Source organism: Pseudopipra pipra, chromosome Z (assembly GCF_036250125.1).
Source record: "Pseudopipra pipra isolate bDixPip1 chromosome Z, bDixPip1.hap1, whole genome shotgun sequence".
Taxonomy (NCBI): Eukaryota; Metazoa; Chordata; class Aves; order Passeriformes; family Pipridae; genus Pseudopipra; species Pseudopipra pipra.
The window spans coordinates 39,083,565-39,103,833 of NC_087581.1; the positions used below are offsets into that span (position 1 = coordinate 39,083,565).

At 43.9% G+C, this 20,269-nt stretch overlaps 1 protein-coding gene and 1 long non-coding RNA gene across 2 annotated transcripts in view; both read right to left on the reverse strand.

Annotated features, from left to right (window-relative positions):
• Positions 1–20,269, reverse strand: part of RPS23 (ribosomal protein S23) — a 427,277-nt gene that overhangs the window by 73,940 nt on the left and 333,068 nt on the right. The gene's annotated exons all lie outside the window — the stretch shown is intronic.
• On the reverse strand, positions 11,233–11,995 carry LOC135407213 (uncharacterized). The gene is made up of 2 exons (XR_010426761.1): positions 11,867–11,995; positions 11,233–11,450 (listed from the first exon to the last, which is right to left on the reverse strand). It is a non-coding gene; the product is annotated as an uncharacterized LOC135407213 (long non-coding RNA).

Below are 20,269 nucleotides of genomic sequence, written 5' to 3' on the forward strand. Positions count from 1 at the left end.
TGCTGGGGTGTGTGTGTGTAATTTCCATAACACAGCGCAACTATGATTATGTCTTTAATAGTTACTGGATAAGAATGGTTTTCAACGACCTTGGCTTTAGTCTTTAAAAAGAGAAGTCTTTTAGCCCCTTTACTCTGTAATACTGGTCCTTGCATCTTACTGGAGGTTTTGTAGGCTGGGAAGATGCGTTAGTCATCATCACGGCTAGGCTTCGTGAATGAAGATTTGGGAAGGGCTCTACCCATGTTTGTTACAAGCACGTTGGTGCCTAAAAAGGCCAATACGAGATAAGCACGTCCAGTTGCAAAAGGTACAGCAGAAAGACTCCTTAGGTGGTATATTCTGCAAGACACGATTCTTTCTGCGTTGTCTTTTCTCCTCAAGGGTGATCCTGCGTGCGTTCTCAAAAGCATCAGCAGCGTTATAGATGGTGTGTCTCCAGACTTCCTGATTGGAGGCCAGAGCAGATCAGTTATGATGATCAATATGGCCAAGGCTGAGATGTTGTTTCGGGGAGTTCTTGTATCTTCTCTTCAGGGCTCTTCTCATGTGGCAGCCAGTGGCAAGTCCACCATAAAGCAAGATCTTAGGGAGGTGGTGGTCCTTCATCCTTGAGACGTGTCCTGCCCAACGCAGCTGTGTTCTCAGCAACATGGCCTCAATACTTGTGACTGCTGCTTGTTCTAGAACAGATGTGTTGGTCACATAATCCGATCAGTGGATGTTTAGGATTGTGCAGAGACAGCGTTGATGGAAGTGTTCTAGGAGTTGTAGGTGGTGGCGGTAGATGACCCATTATTCAGATCCGTATAAGAGAGTAGACAGCACTATGGCTCTGTAAACACTGATCTTTGTACTTTTCCTCAAATGTTTATTCGCCAAACTCTTTTATGAAGCTTTCCAAAGGCACTGTATGCCTTTGCTAACCTGTTGTCTATCTCTCCGTCAGTCTTACCATCCGAGGAGATGAGGCTACCTAGGTAATTAAACTGCTGGACTGATTTGATCTCTGATTCAGCAATGGTGATATGGGGATGATGGAAGACTTCCTGAGGTGCTGGTTGATAGAGAACTTCTGTCTTCTTTAAGCTGACTTCCAGCCCAAAGAGCTCAGCAGCGTCTGCAAAGCAGGATGTTAAGTGCTGCAGAGCTGCTTCTGTGTGGGTGACAAGGGCGGCGTCATCAGCGTAAAACGGCTCCCAGACAAGATGGTTTAAGGTCTTAGTGTGGGCCTTCGGTTGCCTTAGGTGGAATAGGCTTCCATCAGTATGGTATCGAATGTAGATACCGTCCTGATCATCGAGGTCTGCCGTGGCCCTTTGGAGCATCATGCTGAAAAAAAAAGACTGTGAATAGGGTCGGTGCGAGAACACAGCCTTGTTTCACACCATTGGTTATTAGAAAGGGCTTAGAAAGTGCATTGCCATATCTGACTTGGCCATGCTGATCCTCATGGAGTGAGATGATAATTTTAAGGAACTTGGGGGGACATCCTAAGTGTTCCAAAATCTGCCATAGACCTTTTCTGCTCACAGCATTGAAAGCCTTGGTGAGGTCAACAAAGGTTACATAGAGACCTTTGTTCTGTTCCCCACACTTCTCTTGCAGTTGTCTGAGAACAAATACCATGCCTGTGGTGCTCCTGTTGGCTCTGAAACCACACTGACTTTCAGGTAGAATTCCTTCTGTTATAGCGGGTATTAATCTGTTCAAGAGTATTCTTGCCAGGATTTTGCCAACCATGGAGAGCAGAGTAATACCACAGTAACTTGAACAGTCTGATTTAATTCCTTTCTTCTTATACAAGGTGATGATGACTGCATCATGAAGGTCTGATGGGAGTTCGCTGAGTTCCCAACAGCACACCACAAACTCGTGAAATTTAGCATGGAGTGCAAGGCCCTCATGTTTCCAGACTTCAGGTGGAATTCCATCAACCCCAGCTGCCTTGCCAATTTTCACCTGCTGTATGGCCTTAAGGGTTTCTCCTTAGTGAAGGGGGGGCAGTATCCAATTCATACTTCACTGGTTGTTGTGTGATGGACTGAATAGCTGAGTCTTGGACTACACAGCTGGTACTGAAAAGAGTCTGAAAGTGTTCAGACCATCAATTCAGAATGGAGGTTTTATCTGTAGAGGGGTTTGGACTTGGTATGTAGGCCCGCATGCTGTTTTCAGGGCCTCATAGAATCCTATGTGACCACCCGTATCTGCACATAATTGAGTTTTTTCAGCTAGATCGATCCACCACTTGTTCTGGATGTCATGGAGTTTCTGTTGGAGCTTGCTGCATGCAAGACGAAAGGCTGTTTTTCTTGCGTGACAGAATGGTAGTGCAAGGTGTGCTTGGTGGTTGGTTCTCTTCTTCCTCAACAATTCCTGGATCTCTTGATTGTTTTCATCAAACCAGTCCTTGTTCTTCTTGAAGGACAACCCTAAGGATTCTTCAGAGGACTGCAGGATACTGTTTTTAATATGGTGCCAAAGTACAGGAGAGGCATCTGTAGAATCTATGGAATGGTTTTCGAGCCTAGTTTGACAATTTGCCTGGAATCTGTCTTTCACTGTCTCTCATTGATTGGAGATTGTTAACTTGGAGTCTCCTCCTTGGGATACTGCCCCTTTTAGGTTTGAATTTAAGATTGAAGTTAAGTTTACAGTGCACCAGTCGATGGTCTGTTTGGCATTCTGCACTAGGCATCACGCAGGTATGGTGGACATTGCGGACATCTCTCCATTGCACCAAGACATAATTGATGAGGTGCCAATGTCTGGATCTGGGATGCATCCAGGTTGTCTTCAGACTATTTTTTTGCTGAAAGGTAGTATTAGTGATGGTGAGCTGTTGCTCCACACAGAATTCTAGCAGAAGGTGACCATTATTGTTGCAGTTTCCAACACCATGCTTGCCTAATATTCCTTTCCAGGCTTCAAAATTCTTGCCTACTCTGGCGTTGAAATCACGAAGGATAATGATCTTATCATCTGCAGGAACCTTTTGGGTAAGGTGGTGCAGGTTGGTGTAAAATTTATCTTTTTCAGCATGGTCAGCTTGGAGAGTTGGGGCATATATACTAAAGACGACTGCTGGAGGAGAGGAGACGGAATGGCAAAAATACCAAGCCTGGAGAAGGATCTATGATCCCTGAATGGACACTTTTACACCAGAAAGGACACTGTATTACTGAAATGGACATTCTCGCACCAGATGTGACATTTCCTGGACTTGACTGTTTTTACCCCAGTTTTCCCTAGTTTGTTGCTGTGTTCCATGTACCCCAGTTTATTGTTTAAAAATCTATGTCCTCCATATTGTCTTCCTCTCCCCTCATGTTTTCCCCCTCCTCTGCCTGCGATTGGCTGTGGTTTGCTGCAGTGCAGAGGTAGCTCCTATTGGCCCATTTCCCCAGAGACACCCAAACTCCTCCCACCTGTGCCCTGTTGCCCTATCAAGTGTTTCCCTAGGTTGTCAGTCTCTTGCTCCTCCCCTAGCCTGAGTCCGCCCCCTGAACTTACCCTATTTAAGTTGCTGCTTCCCTCAATAAAGTTGGCATTGCTTCACGAGACCTCAGCTGTGTCAAGACCCTGGTTTGCAGTGCCTGGTCCCCATTCCCTTTCCCCGCGGGCCATGGCAGACGACAACGTGTTGCTTGTTGTAGTGGAAGGCGTAAGGAGATAATTCAATCAGAGTGACCTGTTGGCAGATTTTCGAGTTTAGGAACAATGGAGTTTTTGATCATGAAGCCAGCTCCTGAGAGATGCCTTTCAGTTCTGGGTTTATCTGATCAAAAGAGTGTGTAACCAGCACCATGTTCTCTAAGGCTGCCTTCCTCATGGAGACGAACTTCACTGAGAGCAGCAATGTTGATGCTGAGACATGACAGTTCATGGGTAATTAGGGCAGAACGACACTCAGGACATCCACTATTCACAGAATGAAGCATGGTTCTGATGTTCCAGCACGCTAGAGTTAATTTGGGTACACCTTTGGAGGCAGGTGTATGCCATTGTCTTTTGATCTTTGTGTGACTGTATTAGTAGAAGATGCCCGTCGGCCATGGTTAACCAACCAGGTGAAGAGGGAGATGACCTTTGTTTAGGCCACCTTTCCTAGGCCCTTCTCTGAGTGGAGCAAGCAGTGCTGTCCTTGAAAAGGCTGCTTGGACATTCAGGGTGCTGCCCGAAGAGACTGTCATCTCCGGTCAGTCTCTAATGACCAATATCCTGAACTGCCTGCATGCGGGGTTGGGTCTGCGGCTTCCAGTGCACCTCTCACCTGCCATTTCGCCCCTCGTCTGTCGCTACAGGGCTTTGCAAATGTGGGTAAGGCCTTCAAGCCTGTGCAATTGATTTTTTAGGTGAGACGCAGTATACACAGAACTGAACCCATCCTTTAATCCTAAAGGTTCATCTGCTGGGGCCGAGCAAGCTTGGATGGTGGCAGTGAGGTCCTCAGGATGTAGGTTTAGTTGGAGTGACCTTCTCTTAGATGGATGGCCTTACAGGGCTAAGCGAGCTCCATCTGCCACGGTTTGGGATTAGAGTTGTCCTTCTCCTAGGATGACTGCCAGAAGGCTAACAAGCTCATCCTGCCCAAGGATGTATTGTATTTGGCCCTACGGTTTTGACCTGTCTGGCATGGGTGACCCTACTGAAGGCATGACTGCCGCCAGCATAGCTCGCAACCACATAGGGGTACACAGGCTTCATTCCTATTAAAACAATTAGGGCAGGTCTTTCACTTCTTACTTTTCTGCCACCTATCTATATTCAATCCCAAGGAAATACCCAGGAACAACCCTTTGTCCTGACCACCCTTTCAGGATGTAACAAATATATCCAGAACATACCAAACCTGGGCAGTAGCCGCAGGTGAGCCAAAAACAAACAAATCAACCGTTCCAGACCCCGTACCCACACGGGGCTCAAGTACCTCTCAAGGTCCCAGCCCAGCCGGGACCTCCAACCCCCCAGAAGAAACCATCATCCACCCTCACCTTATCCTCCCCCCACCGTGTTACCTCATATCTTCCCATGCACCTCTTATCTGAGACACGTCATGCAGGGCTGCCCTGCCCGCCTTCCCACCAGTCCGAGGACCCCCACGGCCTGCCTGGCACCCTTCCTCTCCCCCAAACCAGACTGGCAAACCTCTGTGTGCTCTGAGGCTTCCCCTCTCCTCTCCCACGAGGGCGCAAAGCCATGCCGGCGAAGGTCCCCGTCTCCTTTGCCCTGCTGGGAGTGGCCCTGCGCGGGCCCGGGGGTGGCCCTGGGCCACGCGGTTCTGAGGGGGAAAACCCGGTGGCCCCGTGCCAGATCCATTAGTACCTTACTGAGTTTCCCAGCAGTGCTCCTTGTTTATGGCTTTTCATGGCAATCAGCACTTCCTATTGTGAAGCTTTCTCTTACCTTGCAAATATTTGATCTTAGAGGTCTTTTCCAAACTTAATGATTCAATGACTCTATTTAAAAACCTGTTAGGAGAAAAACTGCAGATTTTTCTTTTTATTTATTATTTTTTATTATTTTAAAGCAAAAATAGTAAAGATGATATGTATCCCTGAGTCTGAGCTGTGGAGGCAAAAGTCTTGCCTGATGCTCTTTAGGTCAGGTAGTAGCCCTGATTCCTGCTACCATTTAGCAGTATGTGTAAAATTGAAAGTCTGCCTTACATGAAGTGGCAATTACTTTCCAGTGGTGAACTCCATTTACTTTTTTTAATTACACCATCATTTACTGTCCAGTAACTACTGCAGCTCGAAGACAGGGGAAATTCCTGTATTTCTGTGTCCATTTACTTCCGAGTTCCTCTAGACTCTGTGATAGTAGATTTCCACTTGCTCAGATTTCATCAGAGCCTTTGCTCAGCACTTGTGGGATTCCTCTTTGAAGAGCCTGAAGCACAGCTCAAAAAATCACAGGCTCAGTCAAGACATTTTACTGGATGACTTTTTTGTTGCTAATAATTCAGTCCTATTCTTTGACCAAGATGGTGCTCTCTCCCTAAGGTTTATTTCTTGAAAAATTCTGAGTAATTCTCTCTCGTTTGGTTTTTTTTTGTGATCTCATCTTTGTTCACTTTGTGAGTATCAGTGAAGAATCCTGCTCAGTTAGACTTTGACCCTTCAGATTCTTGTGTGTTTCCCCCAACACTCTCCTACATTTTATAAGAAACTTGGAATCTTTTATAAATGTGATGCCATTTACCTTTTATAAATTCAGTGTATCTCTCCCAGTCCAAGCTGGGATATATCTGGTAGTGACTTCCTGTAATGCAATGTCAGATGGCATTTAATGTGTCTGCTCAGAGGGCAATTCTAAAACAAGGATGATAAAATAGCTCTACGCTAGAATAAAACTTTAAAACTTTTCATGGGTGGAACATTTCCTTTCACCTCTGACTAAGTTTGATTTGGCTCCCCGTCAAGTCCCCAGAGACCCAGCACAAAAACCTCTGGCAAAGAGCAAAAGAGGAAAAACCTATGAAAAGATCCAGACTAGCCAAACTATATTAAAATATATGTATTTACATATATTACAGTTATATACAGTTTATACAATCCCAAAAGGGAAAGGGAAAAGGAAGGGGGAAAAGAAGGACAAAAAACCAAAAACAAAACAGATATACACAATTAAAAAAAACCCCACCAAAACCTTAGGATCTAGCAAACTAAAGAATTAGCAAAAGAATATCTTACTACTTTCCTTGAGATAGCACAATTGCCCAAATGCCGCCACCATGCTACCAGACCACGGATCATCAGGAACGACAGGCCCCGTAGGCCTGGCCAGGCCTCAACTCCCCCCACAGGAATGAGACTGGCCTTGCGGGAGTCTGCTGTCTCCAAACCTCGCCAGAAGGGAAGAAAAGAGAAGAGGCTTCTCTCTCCGTCTATTTATATGTTGGGTTATGTAAAGGGATAGGATGGAATATTTCCTTCCTTCCTTCTTGGGACTAGGAAGGAAGGCCTAAACTCAAAACCATTACAACCTGTCTTCAAAACAATATTGATGCTGGACTTCCAGTCGGCACAAAACCCCTCAACCGTGGCCCCAGGTACCTGGATGCTTTTTTGCTGTGCACACAGGAGGTTTAGGCTGCGGATCTCCCAAGCCTCTGTGAGCAGAGCAGAGCAGAGAAGTTCTAAATACTGTGGGTTGTGTCTTGGCTGCCTGCAAGGTGGGCTACTGTGCAAGCCTGCAGGCTGGCAGGGAACCAGGCAGCTGGTTCCCTTCAAAGCATTTGACAAAGTCAGAATGTTCTGTGGGAGCATGCTGATTTCATGGAATCATCATTTTTCTGACAGAAAAAAATTAGGTCGGAAAATTTCTGACTCTAATTGTTGTGTTCCTGTCCAGACCAGGACTTTTGACTTTTCCCATGGGAAATTATGGAAACTCCATCCTTGACAATGGGTGTATTATTAAAATAAGAAGAGGTAAGGTCTTTGCATATGTATTATACTTCACCTGTTTATCCCTGTTCTTAGACTATGATGAATAAATCCTTACCCATTCACACTGCTGGGAATTTACTGAAATTAACACTTTACTGGAGTCTGTATTACTGTAAAAGACATTCCTGACTCCATTTAAGCATTTTAAGTTAATCAGCAGTCATTCTAATGGTGATGGCCAAATCTCACTCAGGGCTCCCTGATCCAAAGAGGGAGATAAAAGCAGGGAGCACTGTGGATCCAACAGGTTATCCTGAGATTTGGGATGCAGATGGTGCAGGTTAGGAGAGGGAAACACAAATTCTCCTGAAAGCTGTGTTTGCTCCTCCTACTTCCTCTCTGTGCAGCTGGTTCACATATGCTGCAGCAGGATTGGGATGGGGAAGAGTCTGACCTGTCTGCACTGACAGCAAGGATAAAGTGTTGTCCATGGCAATAAAGGAGCATTCAGATTTGGGAAACCTCACTGACACGTGGAAACAGAAAGTTTCTGTTGGGAGTAGTTCATCTTAGATGAATTCCACTGTGTGAATTGTTCTGGAGAAGAAAAAAATTAAAAATTGATGAGATGTGTTTTGAGGCTCAAACCTGGGGCTTTAGGTCATTGGTTTTGTTCAAAAGCATAGTACTGTGGGAAATATGGCTGAAGTTAAAAGAGTGGCGAACAATACATGTGCTTCTACTTATCTGGCATTTTTTTTTAGCTTTTTTTTGACTGTGAAATTCAACCTTTCCTCCCTAAATAAAGAAGATAAAAACATCCAAAATTCTAATGTTATTTGATGATAAAAAGGTGGAATTTCTTTTGTCTGGTTATCTATAAATTATTATGTCTTCTTCTAAGGAAGAGTATCAGAAAAGGCCATGTGATTTAGGTTTACAACTTCCTGATAAAGCAGCTTTTGGATCAGGACACCTTTAAGTACTGCTTCTTGTTCAGGATTTTTGCTAAAGATATGTTCGAGAGCCACTTCTTCTCCAAGCAGTTGTTCCTTTTGTGCATTTGCTAATGAAATAAAAATGAAAAAAATATTATTGGATAAACAGAAATAACAAGTGAAAATAAAGAGCAATGAGAGAGTTTATTTTTTTTTCATCTACTAGCAAGCAATAACTGTTTTCTGTTCTTTTATTTTGTCTGCTTTTGCTTAGAAGTCATAGAGCCTATTTTTTGAGAGAAGGCAGGTGTGCTCCAAAAATCAAAAGGCACTCAAGTTTGAAGGTGGGGGAAGGATTTATTTTTCTTCCTTATTTTTCTTCCAACACTTCTTCTCCTGGCTGGAAGTGTGAGCTGTGGATGCCTCTGTTCCTTGCACCTTTAGCCCAGCACAGCTGCTGGCGGGGGGGAGAATCCAAAAAGAGTGGTGAATTTTTGTCTCCTGTGGCCTTCCTTCATCGTTTTATATGTTGTGTTGCAAAGAGAGTGATTGACTCTGTGGTGGTGGGAAACAGTTTTCCCCCTGAAGTTATAAAGTGGTAAAACCCCAGGGGGTGGTGACCCTTGAGGTTTTTACCCAATGAGCGCTTTTGCAAAATATAAACATATCACAAGCAGAACGGAAGAGAAGGTAGTTGTAGTGGTTGTTGAAGAAGTAGCCATGTTGTAGAGCCACAAAGAAGGGGTTTGGAGCCCCTTGGAGCCTCTGGGCCCCCCAGCCCCCGGCTGGGGGCTGCAGGGACTTGGAACAATGTTAGACTGGGCTAAGTGCCTGTAGCTAGAAAGCTGAAGGAGTTTTCTCCACCTTGAGTGGGCAGCAGGAGCAGTGGCAGAGACAGCAGTGAACAGAGGCTATGGCTGAAAGCCAACAGATAAGAACTGAACTGGAGAAGCAGCAGAAACAAGCCTGCAGCCGAGCAGGAAGACACAGAGCTGTCTGAGAGAGCCGAGAGAGAGCCAGCAGCAGAGAGAGAACTATGCTCTACAGAGAGAGAGAGAGTTTGGGTAAGAACTGAAACACCCCAAACCCCTCTGAGAACTCCGAGAGAGAGAGAGGAGGATGATGAACTCTTACTTAAAAGAGTCTTGAAGTGCTACAGCACTGCAGAGAGGAGCTGAAAAGCTCAGGAGTCCTGGAAAGCTGTACTGGGACTATTAAAGGAATGTGGAGGGGGTGACCTTGGTCCCCCTCGCCGCTGCTGCCAAGCTAAGCTAGCAGCCTGAGACAGAGCACAGGAGCTCTGATAGAACTCTTGAGGCAAAGGCCTTCAACTGAAAGCTGCCCGAGATGTTCTGACTCAGGGGTGAATCCCCAGAGGAAGGGACCTTTATGGGGATCTTACACTCCATGATATGATGTGGTGACGTGAGTTTTGTCCCTGCTACACAGCCCACGGAAGAGAAGACCCTCGCTTGGAGATGAAGGGCCACGAGGGCTTGGATACCCCTCGTGTGTACTGACAGAGATCCAAATACAGCTGCTGCATGAGAAGAAGAGAGCCTGCTGTCCTAGAGAGAATGCTGCTCTGAGAGTGGAAAAGATCTTTTCCTTCTTCCCTCCTGGACTTTTATTTGGAGAGGAGAAGAGATATGATCCATTGTAAATACTTTTATGTCATGGTAGAGATAGCTAAGATTGTGTAATGCATTATTTTGTACAGTCATTGTAATATATAATCCCTTCCCCCCATTTTGAGTCTTGTGTGGTGTCTGGAAAATCCACCTCACACTGGGTTGAGATGTGGGAGGGGGCTTGGACTAGGGAATTGGATTTTGGAGCTCTCAAACCATGACAGACTCTCAGATGGTTTGGAAAGACTGTTAAAGGGAAAGGAAAATGCAGTTTGAAAAATCACAACCCATGAAAGAATTCAGATTAATTCTGTGCAGCACATGTGCTCAGAGGTTTAGATAAATGCAAAAAAGTCACTTATACTTGCTACAACCCTCTCTTTGAATAGACCCATGGGTATCTAAACAACACCCCCCTTCTTTTTTCTCTTCTGAAAAGCAGTCAGTATCACCTATAACTAAAGAAGAGCAGAAAGCACACAAGGATGATGCCAGAATGTGGCAGCATTATATGGAATATTCACTTCAATAAGTTCAGTCCTTGTTTTTCCTTAACTGTATTCCAATGTGTTCTCTCCTAGCATGCAACATGTACACTTTCAGGTGTGATCTTTTCTTCTAAGTGCAAGAGGAAAACACTATGTGAAAAGAAAGTAGTATTTTATTACAATGCCACCTGACTATCCAAAGTATTAATTGAAATAAAGAGCACAGGGCTACAAGTGGAGGAAAGATCATTATAATGCCGAAGCTTTATCCTACTGAACCTTCTTTGCTTTACTTCAAATACATATCTTCTTGTCACATCCATCAGGAAATAGAGAAATCTGATTGTTTTCCTATCCCCATTCTACTGCTTTCTATTTGATGAGTATTACTGTGTCTCCCATCTGTTTCCTCTGGTCTGAACAACTTCATTGTTTTATGTTCTGTTCTCTCAGGTCATGATTTCTAGACCTCTATTTCTTTTCATTACTTCCTGCTTCTCCTGAATAGAGATGTAACAAAAAAAGCATGTTCTTCCAGGGAGAGCTTAGCTAAGTGTTGAGGATAATACTGACAAAAATGATTAATGTAACATGTCATTGTCTTTCCATTCCCATCGAAGAAGTAAGTACCAAAACTGTTACTGGCAGCATTATCTATGACTTGACTAAACAGGGTATTCTTCTAATCTCCTCCCTCTTCTTTGAGATAGGATTGATTCTGAGCTCTGAAACTTACACATTGCACATTATAAATACAATGCAACTCGAGTTTGGAGGCTTATTTTTACCCTGGCTTTTAATTTTGGTGGTATATAACGAATTAACTCCATGTAGAAGTATTTATATAGTGGGTTTTTTTGTTTTATTTGTTCTAGGTATAGGTGCAGGTTTCCTCTCACTGGTGCAAGAAGACTTTCCTGGAGAGTGCTTGTAAGTTGTCATTTCAGCCAGGGAGCATTGAGCCCAGAGTCTGTGGGGGAAATGAGGACAAGCTCTCTGGAAAACACAAAACAGCAGTAACAGGATTACATTTGCTCTCTGTGCTTCCTTAACTTGTTACATCCCTGCTTTCTCTGTATCTGGGCTTTCTCCTCTTGGCCCCTTCTCCCTGTGTAGAAAGGGACATCTCAAATACTTCAGTTCCTTTATGATAAAGAGCAGGAACATCCATAATATTCCCCCATCACTCTTCCTGGGAACATTCTACTATGTACAACCTGGAAGACTGAAATTTCTTTCACAGAAGTCAATCTATTATTTGAAATATTTTCATAGTGCCTGAGAGCTACTTAGCCGTATCCATGGGATCTGAACCATTTCTGTTTTACATAGGAAGATGTTTGCACAGGACAGGTGTGGGAGAACGACGGAATTATGAAAGCTGGAAGGAACAGCTTTAGAAGCAGACTCACCACAGCGGCGGCTTCCCGGAATCGATCAAAGCAGAAAAAACAGCTTCTTGCGTTTTTACTGTAACAGTTTCCCTCTGAGTTATGTGTTTTCCCCGGTCCACGTGGCCCCCCCCACTCACATCCATGTTGTCTCCCCTTCCCCTGATTGGTAGATTTTGCTGTGCCCGCCTCTCCCCAAATCCTCGTGTCAAGACACAGCCTTGCAGTTGCACTGGAAAAAGAACAATTAACAATGCCATGGAAGTACCTAGGATATCACATCAATAACACCACAATTCAACCTCAAACTGCCTTACCCTCCATCATCCACACCTTAAATGACTTACAATCCTTGCTAGGTTTAATTAATTGGGTTAGACCTCTCCTAGGTATAACAACAGACTCTTTAAAACCACTATTCCAACTTCTGAAAGGGGAGGCGGACCTGACATCTCCTCGACACCTGACACCAGAAGCCCGAGCAGTGTTACAGGACATAAATCAGAAACTGAGTGCATGTCAGACTAAGCGGAGAGTGTGTGGGTTACTGGTGGTGTTAGTAATTTTTAAGAGTATCAAGCAACCCTATGCTGTTCTAGGACAATTAGATTTAAAAGGCAAGAAGTTTCTGTTATGGGAGTGGGTTTTTCTAAGCTTTCAGTCTTCTAAATCAGTTACGACATACCCTGAAATGCTCTCCAAGGTGTGTCACAAAAGTAGACAGCGATTATGGGAACTGTTGGGTAGGGACCCAGAAATCATATATGTTTCTCTGTCTACTGTTCAACTAACCCAGTTGTTGATTCATAGTGACGATTTCCAGTTAGCCATTGCTGATTTTAAGGGTCAATTTTCAGTACACTTTCCACCTATCCCTTTTTTACAGCTACTGTCTCTCACTCAACCAGAACTAACAAATAACTATTCACCTTTCCCGCTAACGAATGCTAGAATGGTTTTTACAGACGGATCTGGGAGGATGTCTAACGCAGTAGTCACCTGGCAAAAAGCAGGGAAATGGGTATTTGACATGGACAAGGTAAGAGGTTCCTCTCAGATAGCGGAGCTGTCTGCAGTAATATGTGCATTTCAACTGTTTCCAGAGCCTTTGAATATTGTTTCTGATTCGGCTTATGTGGTTGGAGTGGTCTGACGAATTGAAAACTCTTATATAAAGGACCTCTCCCAATTACAGTTAGCTCACATGTTCAAAACACTATGGTATGAAATTAATCAGCGCAGACACAAATTCCATATAATCCACATCCACTCTCACACTTCCCTCCCAGGGCCCATTGCAGAAGGAAACCGTGTTGCAGATCAGATAGCTGACACAGGACACCTAGCACAAACTGCAGTAGTCCCAAATAATTTTGAAAAGGCAAAACTGTCCCACAGTTTCTTTCATCAGAACATAAAATTCCTCACAAAAATATTCAACCTCACACTCTCTCAAACTAGAACCATTCTCTCTGCATGCCCAGACTGCCAAAGACTTACTCCCCTACCACCGGAGGGAGTAAACCCTCGTGGAATTAATCCACTAGACATCTGGCAGTCAGATATAACACATTATGCACCTTTTGGAAAATTAAAGTATATTCATGTGTCTATCGACACATGTTCTGGTGCTGTTGCAGCAACAGCTCAATCAGGAGAAAAGGCTCGAGATGTCAAAAAACACTTCATGTATGCTGTATCAATTCTCGGCATCCCCAAAACCATGAAAACTGACAATGGCCCAGCCTACACCTCTCAATCATTAAAAGAATTTTTTAATATGTGGGGAATTACACGTCACAGGTATCCCCCATTCCCTGACTAGCCAAGCTATAGTAGAACATGCCCACCACACGCTAAAAAACATGTTAACCAAACAACAAAACACAACTATCAGGCTCACACCCCAAGAGAAGTTAAATAAAGCCTTGTATGTCATCAACTTCCTAAATAGGTTAGAACAGGACACCTCACCCATAGAAAGACACTTCAATTCACACCGGAATCAAGTCCGAACTGATGCAAAAGTTATTTATAAAGATGTAATAACAGGTGAATGGGTTGGCCCTGTTCCTCTTATCACCTGGGGAAGGGGGCATGCTTGTGTTTCCACAGGTTCTGGTCCAAAGTCGGTCCCTTCTTGTCTAGTGAAATTGCACCACAGCGACCAAGTACCATCATGATCTACATTATTTTTGCCGTCTTAAGCCATCTCGCTGTCTCCTTGAAGCAGTTTCCTCCCACAAATCCTCCACCGCCAGACTGGGTGGTTGCAGACCCTGGAAACATGTGGACTTCCCTAGCTCAGTCTTTAGACATTGATTCCTTGTGCCTCTCTGTCTCAGACCCTTCTAACCTGCTAAAAACATGTTTAGTTGCAGTTCCCCGGTCCTCTCAAAAATGGACAGGATTTAAAAATCAGTATTCCCCTCTGTGCAACGATCTGGAAAAAATTGGAAATCAAATTATGTCCTGCTTCCCACAACCCCCAAAAACCGAGTCAGATCCACTATACCTAGATGACTACCCTGAAGAGTTACAAATTTTGGATACCCTCCCCTCATCCCACTGTTTTTATTTCAATACAAAAACAGAGGGAAGAAGTGAAAATCAGTTTAATGTAGCATCCAGTGGAACATATTCCAACTTTGAATTCTGGTGTAAAGAAAAAATTGAGAACCCCCCACTACCCTTTGCCCTCCCCAAGGGGGTATTCCTCCTCTGTGGACTTCAGGTGTGGAAAGTAATCCCTAAAGGAGCGGTAGAGGGACCTTGCACATTAGGCCAGATATCACTCTATAATCCTGCAAAGATAATTCATTCATTAGCTATTAGCCCCCTTAAAACGATCATGAAACAGGACATCACCTCCTACTCGAAACAACTGGACTCACAGTCCAGCGATTTAAAAGAAGCGAAAAACCATCCACAAACACAGCCTCTCAACAACTCCCTCACCCCCTGGATAAGCAACATCCCCTTTTCAAATCTCAGAATTTACAACAATTCACTGAAAATTGCGATTCTGACCTCCACTTTTGGTCCCACAGTAAGAATCTCTGGGGAGGTTTAATAATTCTGGCCATTGGCACAACACATGCCTTAGATCTGCTCACGAAAATGGGATGTTGGTTAGCCAAGGAGGCTAATGCGATGAGTGCGGCACTAGAGGACTTACTACTAGATTCACAGCAGATTAAAAAAGCCACCTTACAGAACAGAGCAGCCATTGATTTCCTACTGCTAGTTAATGGACATGGCTGCTATGAATTTGAGGGGCTATGCTGCTTAAATTTCTCCGACCACTCTCAATCTATTCAGTCCCATATAAATGAACTCCATTCCCTCATACAACAAATCCTAGGGTCTGATGACGTTAGTTGGGACGACATGTTTAGCTGGCTCTCCTTGAAGGGACTCTGACAGCCCCTGAAGAAATTTCTGTTATTTCTACTCTTAGGCTTATTCATACTAGCAGTCCTTCTCTGTGTTCTTCCGTGCATAGCCAAATGTTTCCAGGGTCTCATAACACACAGTGCTGTGCAAGTTTATGTTTCATAAATAAATAAAAATGGAGGAATTGTGGGAGAACGACAGGATTATGAAAGCTGGAAGGAACAGCTTTAGAAGCTGACTCATCACAGCGGCGGCTTCCCGGAATCGATCAAAGCAGAAAAAACAGCTTCTTGTGTTTTTACTGTAACAGTTTCCCTCTGAGTTATGTGTTTTCCCCGGTCCACGTGGCCCCCCCCACTCACATCCATGTTGTCTCCCCTTCCCCTGATTGGCAGATTTTGCTGTGCCCGCCTCTCCCCAAATCCTCATCATCTATTGGACACAATCATCCCATATCTCCCATTGGTCAGTGGGCTCCCAAGCCACTCCCCTCCCCCCGTACCTCGACCCAATCACAGCTCTCCTTCCTGCCCTCCCCCTGAACACATATAAACCGCGCGTTTTGAAGAATAAACGCTCTTTCTGCCACAGGACACCCGGGAGGTTTGGTTTTTCTATCCCCTGTGCAAGGGAACAGCGAGACTGAGCCCTCCCTGGGAAAATCAGCGGAGGGCAGCACTCAGATCCGTTAGGCAAGTAGTTAAAGCCAAGCATTTTCTAAAGCAGTAACATAAGTTCTCTTTGGGAATAATATCCTAAGGGTTTTTTATTATTATATTTTTAATTTTTTTCTCTTTTATCTTTTCTCGGAGGCAGATAGATATAGAAAGAACAATTTTTATTTTTTTCCATATGGTAACTCATTATTTTCAAAGAGGGTGAGAAATTGATGCATCTTCTTGAAAAAACCACCAGGTACAGAAACCATTGTAATAATATCTAGAAGCTGATATGCATTCACACAGAACTTCATTCATCAAAAGATAAACAATACAGCCCCATAATGCTGAATATCAAGATGCCCATTTAATGCCAGTCCTATTTAAAGCACTTACACTTGTCTTATCATCTTTCAGTGCAGCAGAAATTCTTATTCCTTAAGCCCAGAGGGCCATATTTCTTCTGGCTGCCATATTGTCAAGGACAAGGGGGGACCGTTTCTGTCTATTGTCTTACACTTCTTTAGTTGTTCTGGTGACAGAGTCCATTTCTAGCAGCCAGAGTCCCCCATTCCAAGTGCAGAAAATGTTAATTGAGCCCAAAGGGTGATTGTGGAATTACAACATGATATTAAGAAAACAAAACATTAAAAGCCATTATGAGAAGAAATTCTCCTCGGGAATCCATGGAGATGAGCAGTTCCATAACTGCTGTGTGTTCCAGGGATACAGGAGAGCCATGAGTATAAACTTGGAGGAGCGTTTTAAAAAAAAAATGAAATCCCAGAGTGTCTTAGCACCAGCTGAAACAGGAAAAAGCTGGAGGTGGGATGTATTCCTGAAAGACCCTCTTTCTCTTTGTGGAATAATTAATGTTTCAGAAATGTGGGCTTCTGATGTGACTTATAAAGTTTAAGAGCCCTCTTTTTCATGTATACTTCTCTAGGCTTTACAAAGGCAAAGGGTTTCATTTCACCCGTTACTTCTTATATCTTTATAATACTTCAAGGAGTTGATTATGGATATCTCTGAGGCTGAAGATCAGCAATTCCAGCAATTTGATAGAACTGAGGCATAAAGAACATTATTTCTGACTGTCTAGATCTCTATCTTCACAGCTGCAGATTTTCTGTCATTGGTTTCCCTCCACCTGGTTGTCAACAGAAGCTGAAACCTATGTGGAGACTGGAACCCAAATTCTGATCTTGAGTGTGCAATCTCTTTTCATATACAAATAACACCCTTTGCACCTGTCCAGTGAGATCCCTGTGGTTTAGGAGAGTGTACTGCAAGGCAGGCAGCTGATCAAACATGCTGCATCAGGGAACATATTTCACAAAACACTACAGTATTTTTTTTTTTAATTTCAAATTTGCTGGTGTGAAGCACCAGGTGATAGGTGTGAGGCTGGGGTGAGCTCAGGACTGAGGATGGAGTGACTTTGCTCTCCCATCATCCCACCTTTGGTGCTTAGTCAAGAAATGTGGGTTGGATGAATGGACAGTGAGGGGGACCAAGAACTGGCAGAGCTCAGAGGGTTGTGATTAGCAGAGCAGAGTCCAACTGGAGACTTGTAGTCAGTGATGTTCCCCAGGGATCAGTGTTGGGTCCAGCCTGATCCAACTTGTTTATCAGTGGGTGGAATGGACTCTCAGTGTTTGCTGATGATATAGAACTGGGGCAGGGGCTGATTCACCTGAAGGCTGTGTTGTCATTCAGAGGGACCTGAACAGGCTGAAGAGTTGGGTGGAGAGAAACCTAAAGAGGTGCAACAAGGGCAAGTGCAGGTCCTGCACCTGGGGAGGGATGACCCCGAGGACCAGCACAGGTTGGGGATGACCTGTGGAGAAGGACCTAGGGGTCCTGGTGGCTGACAAGTTGGCCATGAGCTGGCAGTGCCCTTGGGGCCAGGAGGGACAATGGGATCCTGGGGTGCATCAGGAAGAGCATGGCCAGCAGGTCAGGGATGAGATCCTGCCCCTCTGCTCAGCCCTGCTGGGGCCTCATCTGAAATAATGTGTTCAGTTCCTCAGGATAAGAAAGACAAGGAGCTGCTGGAGAGGGTCCAGCAGAGGCCACACAGATGGTGAGGGGTTTGGAGCATTTCTCTGATGAGCTGGGCCTGATTAGTCTGGAGAGAAGACTGAGAGGGGATCCCATCAATCCACACCAATATCCCCAGGGGGTGTCAGAGGATGGTCCCAGACTCTGTTCAACAGTGCCCAGTGACAGTACAAGGAACAAGGGCCATGAGCTCAAACAAAAGTTCCCTCTCAACATGAGGTACAACTTCTCTCCATGGATGTGGCAGAGCCTGGAACAGCTGCCCAGGGAGGGTGTGGAGTCTCCCTGTCTGGAGACATCCCAGACTCACCTGGACACATCCCTGTGTCACCTGCTCCAGGTTACCCTGCCTGGATAGAGGGTTGTATGGGGTGATCTCCAGAGGTCCCTTCAACCCCAAATATCCCAAGATTCTGTGGCTGTACAGGGCTCCTGGCATTTCTTAGTCCACCACTACCACAGTGACACCAGGGCAGTACTCTCTACTCTTTTTATGACTTACTAAGTAAGGAGGAATAAAATTTACTCCATAAATATCTTAATCTAATTAATACATTTGGATAACTGCCCAATTAAGCTGTTCACTAAAATCTCAAGCAACTCCACTGTATGCAGAAGAAAATGCTTTAAACAGATTTCTGAAAAGTTATATTTTGGATTTGCCTATAGGGCAAAAATATATTCAATATCTCCCTAGAGGGCTCTTATACAGTTGGCTTTATATCTGTGTGTGGAAAATGTGGAATTGCGATGATTGTTCAGCTTCTTCCCAACATTATAGTTGATTAATTTTATGGGGTTAATCTCTAAATAGAGGCATATGTAAAAAAGCAGTAATTTAAAAATATATTTGTAGGAGTCTATAAGCTTATTGCAAAATACACATATAACCTTGTCTTCTAGAGTGGACTTTAGATCTTGAATATCAGGGTTTTTATATTATACTTTTGAGACATAAATCCACCACGAGGTGATTATAAAATTGATGATTTTTGAGCTGTATTCTAATGTAGGATCGACCTCTTGCTTTGATTGCTCTGCTGCCATCAACACTTCCTTGCCTTTTCCAGGTAACACAAAGCTGTTGTTAAGCCACTAGGAGTAGTTTAACCACAGAGACCTGGGACTCAGTGTAGAATTTGTCTGAGAAAGTGCCTGGGAATGGGCATGGGGAGCCTTGTGAAGACTTACCGGATCTTCCCAATGACAGAAGCTTCCCACCTGCCACACTCTTCATATGTCGTCCTTCAGGATTTTGGCGCTGGATATCAGGAACTCTGCTCTGGTTGTGTTTTCCTGAGGCAGCCTGATTGTTTTAGCCCAGTATTCCTTAGAATTAACCATGCTCCTAGCTGTCTAATCCTGATCAAAAACCAACCTGTAAAGCATGTAAAAAATAAATACTCATACTGTTATTACAGAATGTACTTATTCTAAGTTTTTCTTTCTACTTCATTGTTTGATTTTGTATTAATCTTTGTTCTAGTGTTTATAGATGAGAGGCAGACTGGACTGCTAGATTTGCTCTAAGCTGCCTTAAAAAAGACTTTGAAAGAATATGTCCCACAGGGTGTGATAAAATAAAATCTAGTACTCTTTAGGCCAATATAAACTCGGCAAAATTGAAACCTTTTGTATTGTTGGAATCACCACAAAGAAGAAGCTTTTCAAAAGTGCCAGAAAATAATTTTCTGTATGTCTGATTAACCCTGTCTGAGCAGCAAAACCATTAGCAGCTGGTTAGATAAAATGCTGATCTACACTTGTGGCTTTGTTTTTTATTATTGTTATTTTTTAACCTGTTTTTAAGCAGTATTACAATGTACTGAAATTAATTCCTATAAGATTCACTGTTTCTGACATAACCACAGGATCCAGGCTTCTCTGTGAATGAAAAAAATGCCTGTCTGTGTTTGCAATTACCTCGCGTTCACAGCTAAGGTTTTGTTTTCCTGTGGAGTATCTCAGTGCCTGGGCTCCAGAGGGGACTGTGTTGGAATATGGAATATTGGCTCCTCCCGGGGAAGTTGAGCTGCTGTGAAATTTTATTCTAGGTCCAGGCTGGTGCTTTTCCAAGACATGGTGTGACAGTTTGGGGATACTCACTTGGGCTTTCATACCAGTGCTCATGTTCATGAATAAACAAATATTCAAAAACCTTAAACATGGTTGTGTTTGTCTTTAGTGAAAGGGATGCATATTATCATGAAATCAAGAGTGCTGGACTTGCTCCCCCCACTCCCCTGTAATGGGTTTGTTATCCTCCCTGAGAAGAAAAACGGAAATAGGATAGGTCACTTGATGT